Genomic DNA, 9,355 nt, shown 5'->3' on the forward strand with positions numbered 1-9,355 from the left:
TGCCAGGACCGGGATATGCATAAAGAGATGTGTGATGTTGCATCACTGGTATCCAACTAAGAGAGAGATCGAATACTGTTTGGATAGAAAGATCCACAAATTTGCAGCACAAGAGAACATGAATCTGTGATTGACAACAAAACAGTGGTTGGACAAATATCTATACACATAAATACACAATATCTTCTTATGTTCCTTCCTGGTTTATTTGTAAGAGTGGATTGCGAAATTGGCAGATGTCTAAGGAAGGTGGAGGCTTGACGGTCCAATAGTCTGGACCCTAGAGTTAGTGCGGAGATTAGAAGCCTCTTAAGATAGGATTATACGCGCTATCGATCATTGGCTCAATTGTATCAGAGGAGTGTGCATGACAGAGTTCACGGTCGATACTTCAGTCACTTACAACGAAGAAAAGCACTGCTTCTTCAAGGGGCTACGAGCTAAGTATTTTAGGTCTTTAAATACTTGGATTAAGATTCTCTTGTGTGAAAAGAGGTTTATGCAGCTACCTTGATGTTTGGGGCTACATGAAATGGAAAGACATTTAGGAACAGAATGAAAACAGGCCCTGAATATAGTCCACTGATTGAACCTCCTTTGAGTGACGACGAGGAAGCAGCATAGGCTTCTTTGTCGAGCATTGTTCAATTGATAAAGCAAGGGTTCCTGTGAATACCCCATCCACCCACAACGCCTCCATCTTCACCTCCGCTGCATACACCTTCACCTACACCACCGCCACCTCCACCATCATTCAATATGGTGAACTCAATGAACCTACCTATGTTCAAGGGCTTGGGAAATGAGGATCCAGACCAGTTTTGGTTCGTCGCGAAGGCTATATGGGAAGCTCAGGGTATCACAAATGATCAAATGAAGAAAACAATGTTGGTTAGTTCTTTATAGGAATGCACACTAATGTGGTACATTAAGTATTGTACAGATAACCTGACGTCTACATTGGCAGATATCCAAACCGTGTTGAATAAGGAATTAAGTAGACCTAAGTCTAAAGCGCAATGAGTTGTAGGATTCAAAGAAATCATGATGAAGCCAGGTGAGACACCCTGGGATCTGGATCAGAGATTGAAGTGTACAATTCATGAAGCTAGCATGAATCTGACAGATGGGCAACACTGTGAATGGTTTTTGGCTTCGCTCCTTCCTCATCTAAGGGTTTCACTATCACAACAAAAGATTGGGACCCAGGTGGAAGCTATAGAAATTACGATGATATTGCATGAGACACCAATGCAAGATGCTAATTTGGGGGTTTAGTAGATTCATGCACAATTGCAGAACCTTTGCCTAGAAATGTGGAGTCTGAAGAAAGATAGAATAGCTCGACCAGAGGTGCGGGAAGAAGTTTGGTGCCTGAAGTCCAAAATTCAGGGGAATGATAAAGATCATTGTCCAGTCTTCACAAATTATGTTGCAGCAGGGGGACCAATGCCTTTGAGGTCGAGAGCTCTAGTGGGGCCAAGTATAGGGCCTGTGCTATGGTGTGCTCTATATCAAGTAGCTAGAAAACATGCGACATACAATTGCCATTTGCTGCATAAATTTGTACATACACGGAAACAACTCTTCTGCAACTTCTATCAATCGGTGGGTCATGATAAGTGAAATTGCCATAGTTACGAGTTAATGATGGAGAGAACGCCTACATATAGGGTGCAGGCAAAAACCTGGCCTCTATACCAAGGTGTTGGGGGAGCGCGAGGCGAATATCAGGGGCGTGGACAAGGCCGAGGTGGAGGAGGACCTGGTAGGGGTCAGGGACAGGTCATTTTTTACAACTATGGAGGATTGGGACACTACATGTGAGATTTCCTAAATTTGACACATCTGTCATGCCGATATTGTACTCAGTGTTGGCTTATATGGGCTTGACCCAGGTTCGGAAGAATTATTTATCCAAACAAATCCCACAACTACCGACCCTTTCAGCAACAGCCCGCGAAGCGCGGACTAAGGTCTCACCCGAGGTAGCAGGGGAGGGTGTTGGAACCAGGTTTCCGCACCCTGGGGATGCCTTGGATGTGGTTTGGGGCTCACGTGCTATTCTATAGCCTCGCACTACGCTATATCCCTGTAGATCTGAACACCCTTATCGCGCTTATTACAAATTGAATCACTTATTACTGGTTTGATCTAGTTAAAAAGGTCTTTAACCAAACATTTATTACTTTTGGTTACTTCAAACATCAAGATTAACCCAGTTCACATGTATTAAACCGTAGCAAATGCAGAAATCATAATACTTCATTTATCATAAAAGAGTAAAGTTGCAACCAACACAGTATTTAGAAGAAACTTATTTTAATTATCAATCTTCAACAATACATCCAGATCCACCCTATGCACTCAGCTACAGGGGTCCACGCATACAGTTGTGGACTTTCCAAGCCTCTGTGCACAAGGCTGTAGAGCCTCTACCTTCTACCCTACTCCCTTGACTCAAACTTACAGATTCTTTCAAGCTATTGCCTTTAAGGACCCATTACATTCCATATTTCAGAAGAACTACTTTCCCTCATAGAGCCCCGCTCTATTTATACTTTCCCTTGGCCTGCAATCCCTCTGTGGGCTAACTCTATTACTATTTCTTTACATTATTTTTGGGTGGACTACCCTTTGACTCAACCTACTATAGTTCGCACCCCATACTCATTCCACAGGGCTTGTGCTACCCAACAGTCCCCCAACACAATCATCGTGACTCATCCCAAGTCACTCGCTGGCATGGCTAGATGCTCTACCTTGGCATCGTGGTTCATCTACCATTGAGTGGCGTTCTTCATTTGGCTACTCCTGGTTTGTCTCCTGCAACGCTTCATCCGACTCCTGGTTCAGTGTTTCTACCACATCTCGCAACTGATGATACTCATTCTGCTCTGCTCAGTTAACACAAAACACCCCCTTTGAGGATTTTAGCGTGAGTGGGGGAGCTGCATACAAGACCTCCTGGTACCACCGTAGCCCTTTCCGACCATCATATCTTCTCTTCGCACCATCCGCTGCAACCTGTGTTGCAATTTTGCAAGACCCTGGGTGTTGTCCGCATGATCCAAATCATCGGGAACCATCAAAGGTGACTTATTGACTACATCTCCAACCATGGTCACCATCTGTCCATCCTTCTATTGTTCTGTTGTAGTGCGCCATCCTACCCCTAGGCGAGGCAACAACATCCGGACCAATTCTACTTCACATTCCCTTTTTTCTGGCACATCCCCTGCTAGCGATGTTGCAGCCTGCGAGATACCCGCAGCTATCAATACCAGACTCCTTAGAGATTTTTTCTCCTCCCTCGCCTATATTACTACCTTCGGGTGCATGCCTAGTGTAGAGATGATGAATAGCTCCATTTGTATTTCTAAAGCGTAGGATACCTAGCGGATACCCCATGGTGATTTATAAGCCATGTGAACTTCAATTGCCTGGACAGCTGCTTGTTCCATCTCGTGTAACCTTCCCGTGTGAAATCTGTGGCCGATCATTTCATATCTAGGTCATATTATTGCTCTTAATTGCCCGTCACCCGCTCCCTTTTGCCATAATGTAGCCTTCTTGTCATGAACAATGGTATTAATGGTCATCATTCCTTGGAACAACACACCCACATGGCTTTTTCCATGGAACCACACCCCTAATTGTTGGCCAAATGTACACGCACTCTGATACTTGTGCCTCTGTCCCCCAGACTACTTAATCATCCCTTGCTCTCTTTCAACTGGGCAGAGTGGTGAGACTCTCCTTGGAACAGTTAGTTAGGCGGTCGGCCTGCCCGTATAGAGCTTCAGGCGACTGCCATTCACTCTTCCCAGGAAGGGGTCTTCGTTGGGAATAGCCAGTTGAATTGCGCCCCCATCAGTTACTTCTTTGACGCCATAAGGTCCCAACCAATGCATGCAGAGCTTACCTGGGAATTTCTCGAACTTACTATCATATAACAATATGAGATCATCCTTCTTGAATGTGCACACCTTGATATGGCGATCATGCCATGCTTTCTCGCACTATTTTTGTACTTGCTGATGAAATCGCACCAGAAATCGTTCTTTGTCCAGTTCGTCAAGTTGTGCAAGCCTTTCCTCCAAGGCCCCACGATCTGCCATTCCTGTAGATGTTGCAATCCGCAGACTGTGCATGATATATTCCATAGTTATCACAGAATCCTTACCATAGACTAGTCGAAACGGTGTCTGGCCTGCCAGCATTTTGCACATGGTTCGGTATGCCCATAGCACAGAAGGGATACGCAATTCCTAATCATTCTATCACGCGTTTCAGATCTTATTTAGCACGGTTTCCAAAATTTTGTTGAATTCCTGAACGGTCCCATTTTATTTTGAATCGTATGGCATGCTCTGTTGGTGATATATCTAGAATTCCTGAGTGAGCGCGCTAATGGTTTCGTTCAAAAAATGCGTTCCTCGATCACTCATGAGAATCTTAGGATGCCCAAAATTGGTTAACACATTCTCGAACATGAACATTGCCACTGTCATGGTTGTGCAATCCTTAACTAGCTATGCTTCTGCCCATCGGGTCAAGTGTTCGGTCGTAGTGATAATATAGTGCGCACATGTCTTCTCTCGCGGTTCAATAGGCCTGATGAAGTCGATCACCCATTTCTCAAATGGCTATAGTGTTACATGTGGCTGAAGTGGAATTTCATACCTTCGCAACAGCTTGCCCATTCGTTGGCATACATCACAGGCCCGACAATATGCTTTTGAATCTTGATGGAGGGTGGGCCACCATAATCCAGCGTGAAGAACCTTCTGGGCTATGGCGTGGCCCGCATAATGTCCGCTAGCAACCCCTCCATGTGCTTTAGCAAGGATCTGTTCTCACTCAAACTCTGGTACATATCTGCGTAATATCTCATCATGGCCCATCTTGTAGAGATGGCAACAATCACAGTGAAATCTGTTGCTCGTGTCACCAATTCCTTCTTTGTTGCACAGAATACCCTTGCAACACAGTGCCGGTAGTCAAAAAGTAGATTATATCTTCAAAGTGGCCATCCGAAATGTGCACTGCATACAACTGGGCATCCAGGAGTCCTTCTTCTAGATTCGTGGGTTCCTCGCCCTTCTCAATCTAGGATAAGTGGTCTGGACCCGCATTCAGACATCTCGGCTTTACAATAACATCAAAGTCATATTCTTGAAACAACAACAACCATCGACAAATGCGCCCACCCAATACAGGATTATTCACTAGCTATTTTAGCATAGAGTGATCAGTATACATCTCAAAATGTCCTCCAAGCAAATAGTGATAATACTTATGGAGTGCATACACCATCACCAATCCCTCTCGCTCAGTAGTAGAGTAATTCTTCTCAGTTTTTGACAACCTTCGACTTGCAAACGCAATCGGGTGATCAACTCCCTCCGCTCCTTCCTGAGTAAATATTTCTCCTAACATGAAACATGATGCATCAACATGCACATGGAACTCCACGTCCCATTTTGGAAAGGTCAAGATAGGGGCAGATGCCATTTTGTCCTTCAACAATTCCAGGCTTTTGTTACATTCCACGTTGCAGCAATACGTGGCATCCTTTTTTAACAACTGTTCCATTGGAGCCATGATCTAGGTGTAACCTTTTATGAACTTTCGATAGTACCCCGTGTGTCCCAGTGTAGCGCAGAGCTGTTTGACACTGCGCGGTGCTTGCAGACCTAATATGACAGTGATCTTTGCTGGATCCACCATCAGGCCTTGCCTACAAACTACGTGACCCAGCAAGTTCTCGAAAGGAACAAGGAACGTACACTTCTTTAGATTGAGCGCAATCTGGTGTCGACAGTAGGTATCCAGCATTAATCGTAAGCTCTCAGTATGTTTCTTAACCAGGCCAAAGACGGTCCAATCGTCAAGATAGACTTCCAAGAATTTATGTATAAATTCCTTGAATGCAGCTACCACAATGTGGGAAAATATTTTCGACGCGTTCTTTAGCCCAAATGGCATCACCGTATATTGAAAGCAACCCCATTCTGTAGAAAAAATTGTCTTGCTTTGATCCTCTAGCATGATCTTGATTTGATGGTATCTAGAGAACCCATCTGTAAAGGAATACGCTACCTGCCCGCCCACATTTTCTAAGACTTCATCGGTAAAAGGTGTGGGAAATGAATTGTTAACACAAGCATCATTAAGTTTCCATAGATCCATGCAGATGTGAATCTCACCCTTCTGTTCCTTCTCCTATACCACCATCGGAATTACCTAATCAGACTCCTCGACTGGTTCAATGATCCCGGCTTCCAGCATCTTGTCTAGTTCTTCTCGTACTTTTGCTTTATATTTTGGATTCAATCGGTAAGGTTGACGCTTTACTGGTTTTGCATCAAGCTTCAAAGTTATCTTCATCATTCCTAGTTCACCTCGAATCCACTTTGACTCCATAATCTTGGTAGGGAAGAGGTCTCGATACTCCCAGAGCAGCTCGACAACCTTTTCTACTGTAGCATCATCCCAGTAATCTCCAAGCGTAGCATACTTCAGTTCTTCCTCTGTTCCGATATTCACTTGCTTCGTTTTTAATGGCGCTGTGACATCTAGATCTTTTATTTTGAGGCCATGCACTTCTCAACTTCCTTCGGATTCTGGTATATTTATGTCGCACAGATCATCTTCGTCACCTTCTACTTTTACATTGTAACATTCCAGGGCCCAGCTTAGCTGTCGCGACCAGTCTGGTTGCACGAATTCTTCTAGTTCAAGCGACATCATGAAAATTATGGTCTTTACTAGCTTTAATTCATTGTCCATTGTATCCATCCATTGATCCTCAAAAAGAAATGTTGATAGAAACCCTTCACGCAAGATATCCCACTCCCCTATGCCATGTCGGAGCTCTGTTTCAGTATACCAATTCCTTGGGATGACATCCAAGGTATGATAAAATAGGTGCACCCATTTTGGTTGCGGTTCCTCACCATAGGCTTTGGTCCATTTGCTCAGGTGTATGTGCGGATTCTCTCATCCATCATATTTCTTTGTTAGTTGGAGCACTAGCTTCCCAAATCGTATCTGCATCATGTGCTTACAGCTTCACCAATCTGCGAAGGTTCCTTCATGGGTACCCCACCATTACGCCGGTGTCATGCGCAATGCCCATTTGAGTGCATCAAATTGCTGGTATTCTGGTACTGTGCTCTCAAACTTCTCCAGGAATTCATTTACTATTGTGAGCCTATCATACACCGGCAACTCGCGGTCCTGAGCTTTAACGCAGTACACGGATTTTGTCAGCATATTGCAGTTTAAAGTAGTTGCCCCATTCATTCTGTTCCGCCATTGCTCATCTTCTTCCTCTGACTCATCGGTGTATGGTTCCGCGTAACCCTGTGAAATTCTTCGTTCCTCCATTGCCTTACCCTTTATTGGCCTTTGTGCAGCAATTTGGTAGATGCAATCCAATGCTTCGTCCTGCTCGTCGTCGCGCACAGGTTCCGTGTAGTGGGGTCCCTCGGTTGGATCTAGTGGAACAACTACGCGGCACGAATTTTTCTCAAATATCATCTTCCTCTGCTTGAGGTTAATAATCCCATTCATGTCGATAGCCCAATCTATTCCCAACAACTCGGGGTACAGAATTTTTTCATCCACTATCTCGATAACTTCAAAGTCCATTCTAGTGCTCACACCATCTAGGTCTACAGTGATTCATTGCAGCTTGCCCATGTTCAAGATCTTCTACTGATTTGCCATCCGTAATTGGATTGGAGACCATTGGAGTGGGGGCTTGCCGATACGCTTCCATGTCTGCTTAGGCAAAAAGTTTACATCCAAGCTGATGTCCAAAATGACCTGATCCATCTCATAGTCACCAATCCGCGCTGTTAATCGCATTTCCTGTCCGATTCGCGACACATGGCTCCCAATTCATCGGACTATGCGAGGTTCTCCCCTCCCTGTGTATTTGTTAATTACCTCTTGTAGTCCTTTCACTGCCCTATTATCATGAAGTAACTTCATGCAGGTTTTAAAAAAGTTATCAACATTGAGGAACCTTTGTACGGCTCAAACTGATCCCCTTCTAAGGTTGCATCGCCCATTATTACGATATTTACTTTAGATTCTTCCTCATGTGGTTCAGCCCTTATCATCTACACATTCTGTCTCATCGTAGGAGGTGTTGTTCTTTTTTCACAAATATGTGCTAGCAGCATAGGGTAATCTAGTAGTTCATGGTCGAATTGTTCGCAATAGGGACATGATATTTGAGTTGGATTTGTGCAATCCTATGCATAATGTCCTGGTCCTCCACAATTGTAACAAATTAGCTGTCCTCGACCCCTTCTTCGTACCATTCCACCCCATCCTCGACCTCGTCCTTGGAATCTACCTCGCGCAAACGTTGCACTTGGGTTTTGACCTCGCCCCTCAGTCTGCATTTAGTAGGCAGATGCCTAATCTACCAACATCCAGAAATCCCTTTCCTCGTGACCCACCGATCTACAAAAGTTGCAAAAGAGTTGTTGGGGGATCTAATTATATTTTGGCAACAGGTGGCAATTATCCAAGTTGTGTTTTCCTCCTACTTGAGAGATTGCACACCAGAGCAGGGCGATCACGCCCAGCACTGCCTGTGCCTCTAGTGGCAATGGTATTGGTCCCCCTGTGACTACAAGATTCACCACGACTAGACAATGGTCTTTATCATGTCCCTGGCCCCTACACTTGATGCACCAGACTTCTTCCCGAACTTCCAACACTTGGTTTTGTTTTAACTTCTATATTTCCAAACAAAAATTTTGGACCTGCGCTTTGATTTGCTAAACTCCCAACCCTAGGTCTTGTACCGGGGTTTCGTGCAGCTGCATTGCTCCCTCCAGCGCTTCTGCTTGGGTTGAGATCTTCTACTGTGACAAAGCCGATTTCAGATATGGTGTTAGTGATGCGATGAACCAAGCGCTGTGTTGTGCATCCGCCAGGGTCATGTTGGCCTCGCGAATAGTGCTTTTTAACCTTTGATCTAGATCCCACAGGGTCTCACCAGGCATCATTATGATCTCTTTGAATCCCACGACCGACTTTGATTCTGATTTTGTCCAGCTGAACTCCCTTTTTAATTCTGTGTGGATGTTTGTTATCTCTGTTGTTGGGTTGATGCTTGAATACTTCATATACCATGTTAGCACTTGGTCCTTTAGTGTGCTCACTAAGACAGATTTCTTGATATTATCATCTTTGATCTACTGCATGTTCCATACTGAATTCAATACAAACCAAAACTTTTTTGGATCTTCACTGCTTGCTCCTTTGAATACTGGTAACTAGATGGCGCTCGCCATTACTATCGTCCTGATCTTTCGTCACTATTTTC

Source organism: Pinus tabuliformis, chromosome 7 (assembly GCF_031772625.1).
Source record: "Pinus tabuliformis cultivar Carrire ecotype Pingquan chromosome 7, CPIR1, whole genome shotgun sequence".
NCBI classification, from domain to species: Eukaryota; Viridiplantae; Streptophyta; class Pinopsida; order Pinales; family Pinaceae; genus Pinus; species Pinus tabuliformis.